Genomic DNA, 3,831 nt, shown 5'->3' on the forward strand with positions numbered 1-3,831 from the left:
ATTTTACAGTGAAAACAAAAATAATAATTTAAAATCATGGGGTAACATGTGGAGTCCGATTGATTCTAAAGGATCGTATGAAGATCACAATACTATAATTATTAAAGAAATTTATTAATGGGATTTCACACGTGTGCTTCTTTGTGGCCCCGACACAGCATTGTGACCTTCATATTATCCTTTAGAGTCAATCGAACTTCACATGTTACCCCACGATTTTAAATTATTATTTTTGTTTTCACTGTAAAATTTGAAGAAATGACAATATTAGGAGCAGCCTCTAATTGCCTTGACTTTGACAATGTTGTCAAGGTGATGGCCCTGAACAACATTCAAAAGGTTTTAGCCGTCGGTCGAACACCTTAGGTACCAATGCTAATGGCAATAATATTGTAACTTTGAAGCCTTTTAACTCGAAAGATACTTAATGAAAAAATATTTTATTATAGTGTTTTGGAAAGCTTTTGAGGTAAGCTACAAGAATATGCAATGAAAAGTGGAGGTTTCTATTTAAGAAATTGAAGGTGACATTCATGTGTCTTTCAAACGACTATCCAGGGTCAAGCCAATTGCACCGTCTTATGTCCTCTTCCGAACCATACAACTTTTGTTTGAAATATTTTTCCATATCTTCCATATTTTTCGAGATATTTGCCTGGTTCGATTAAAGTGACTCACCCTGTATATCGCAGGTACATACGTTAAAGGAAATTCGTGGTATATTTGATATCCGTGATAAATGGTACATTTGGCGTGTGAATGTACATGAGTATACTATGAATATACTATGATCCAGCAAATACAGAACATAATTGTGATATAACACAGAAGTAATATGACTACTGTTATACGTTATTAATATTGAGGTTACTTAATTTTTTTTATAACTGCGATATAATTATGTTATAAAACTGTTATGTTATTATGTTATTTACTGGTTAAGTTACGCCAACAATATAACAGCAACATAACTTTAATATAATGTTACATAAGAATTCTATTGTTTGCATTACATTTTAATTAAGCAATATTTTTATACACAAATGTGAAATCATATTTTCGGTGTTTCTCGTACATAAAATGTGATATTTTAATACATGCAAGGATTATCACAATATTATAAAACTAGAATTCTTACAAAAAGAGTGTAGTCATAACTTTACTCTATCAAAATATTGTGAGAGAGAAAGAAGGAATATTCTCTCTTTTTTGCGAGCACATTGTAGGTTAAAATTTGATTACTGATACAACATTGTGTCAATATTAATCGCATTGTGATTGTTGTTATGTCGTGTCAAACATTTATCAACAAATGTCATATATATATATATATATATATATATATATATATATATATATATATATATATTGTGACGTAGCGATTTCGCCGTCATAAAATTAGTTACAAATCGTGACGGAGGACGAGAAGAGCAGTGCTCGTGCCCCCTTCTCCCGCGGGTAGGGCGGCAGCGTAGAATTGGTCTCGCACGCTTTTGCGTGCAAGATCGCGCGTCTTACATTTTCTTCGAGTGCGACAGGTCACCTGTAAACAAAGGACGAACGACGGCGGACCGGGAGCTATCAACGAGCCAGGCGGGGCAGGATCCACCCTTCGCTAACATGAGCGAAGAAGCCCCAGACCCTAAACGCGGATCGCAGGAACAAGCTGGACCTTGCGGAACAAATCCCGGGGGACGTCCTGAGACCAAAAGAACTTCCGGCAGCCACCTACACGATCGCAGAGGTTCGGGATGCCGTCGAGCACCGATGCCCGTCGGCGAGACTCGAGATAATTCGGCTGTGTTGCGCGGGCCCTGTAAGGCGCCCGCGCTAGAGCTGTGCGCTCTCAAAGGACCAATGGGACCTAGCGGCTATCGGCAGCGAGGATTGCGAGCCGAAGGAGTTTCGCGCTCGCGAAAAGCTCATCACTGTGCGGCGTAACGCGAGCGAAGCGAGGCGAATACCGCGAGCGAGGCGCATAAGTGAGCGAGCGAGACAAAGGGGTGCAGCGAGCGAGACGAAAGAAGAGACGCGAGGGCAGACGAGCGAGCGGAGCCTCCAGATCGAGAAGCACCCGGCGATCGAGAGTGTGAGCACGGCGCGGAATTTTGGTGAGCAGACCACAGCTCAGCGAACATTCAGCTGAAGCCGTAAATCGAGGTCGAAGCGGCTGCCGTCGCTTCCCGACAGCCGTCTGAAAGGTTCTTCATCGCGTTTCGAAGAGTGCGACGTGATTGCCGCCGCGGGCGAAAGCCAGCGGGTTTCGCGAACTAGGACCGTTACCTGCCGCTCAATTATCGCGTTTCGCGACCGCACAGTATAGCGAGCGAATGGCGTTAATAGTTATAGGAATCGCACGATTGTAATTCGCGAGTGCGAGTCTCCGAGGACGAAAGAAAGATCGCGTTATTCGGTTCCGCCGAGCGTCGGGCGAGCAAGTGTCGTCGACGCGTGGCAACTTCTGCCACCGTCGCGAGGCGAGTGCTAAAAATCGGCTCTCGCATCGAGGCTGTCGTCCCTCGAGCGATCATGATATGGTAATTAGGGCTGGGATGCGCCCGGCTGGCGCCCACTAGGTGAATGAAGGCTTCAAGGGACGATGTAGCCGAATTAGCCTCGTATCGTGAGAAGCCTCGCGAGGTAGACGGATTCTCGACTACGAATCCGGCTGCCGATCGATCCCGCGAACAGCGAGATTCGGAACCCCGCATCGTCGTTGTTAAATAGAGCGTTAAATACCACGAAGCCTGTTGCAAACTATTTCTGTTCCCCTGATTCCTTTGCTTTCTCCTCACGTGTCGCGCAAAGAGACTTTGCACCTCGAAATAACAACCACGCCACTCTACCTCGTCAGATTTTTTAGAGCTGCCGGCAGACTCGGCCGTCGCCGCCTTAGCGGTGAGGAAGTTTTGGCCCTGTTCTTCTCGCTAAGGGAATTACGGTCACAATATATACAGGGTGTCCCGTGTAAGACGTGCAAAAATAAAAATATAAGTAGAACAGATAAAAATGAACAAAAATTCTAGAGATCTTTTTCAAACAACCACGTAAAATTTCGAGACATTAATAAAAATGGTTAGACAAATTAGAGTGCGCGACGCGACAGGCGGGACATACGGCTCGCAGCGGCCGGCGAAGAAAATGGACGAGCGCACACGTACACGTACGCACACACAGAGCTACCCATTTCCGTATGCCAAACAGCCCACCTTTCTATAAGATAGACCCGCGAGCAATTGTCTATTTTTTTCGCCGGTCGCGGCGAGCCATATATCCCGCTTGCCGCGTCGCCACGCTCTAATTTGTCCAAATATTTTTATTAATATCTCGAAATTTTACGTGGTTGTTTGAAAAATAATCTCTACAATTTTTCTTCAATTCTACCTGTTTTATTTATATTTTTCTTTTGGCACGTCTTACGCGGGACACCCTGTATATACAAGGTGGACCATTTTAATCCATCCAGTCGAATATGTCGAAAGCCAAGCACGGGAGAGAAAAATGTTTCAGACAAAAGTTGTAAGGCTTACAAAAACGCATTCAACAATAGTAGTTATTTGACATAAGATGGCGTCGCCAAGGTCAGAACAAGGTCAACTTTGCTTTTTTAAATAGAAATACATATTTTTATTACGGCATTTTATTCAAAGTAAAAACGCAAATAACTTTTGCTTGAAAAAATTTTTTATACGACCTCCATTTTCTAAGATATTTACGTAAATATCTACAAGATTATTGGTTTCAATAATTTTTTACTTGAATTCTGTCAACTTTAGCGGAAAATATGAAGAGATAAAAATTGTATATTTTGTTCTCATAGAGCTCTGAGAA

The 3,831-nt window shown here is 42.8% G+C and overlaps 1 protein-coding gene across 10 annotated transcripts in view; it reads right to left on the reverse strand.

Annotated features, from left to right (window-relative positions):
- The window catches only part of LOC116849333 (protein unc-79 homolog), a 736,358-nt gene that overhangs the window by 686,790 nt on the left and 45,737 nt on the right, over window positions 1-3,831 (reverse strand). The window lies entirely within an intron of this gene.

Source organism: Odontomachus brunneus, unplaced genomic scaffold, assembly GCF_010583005.1.
Source record: "Odontomachus brunneus isolate Ranch 3 - 2012 unplaced genomic scaffold, Obru_v1 Obru_scaffold_112, whole genome shotgun sequence".
Lineage (NCBI taxonomy): Eukaryota > Metazoa > Arthropoda > Insecta > Hymenoptera > Formicidae > Odontomachus > Odontomachus brunneus.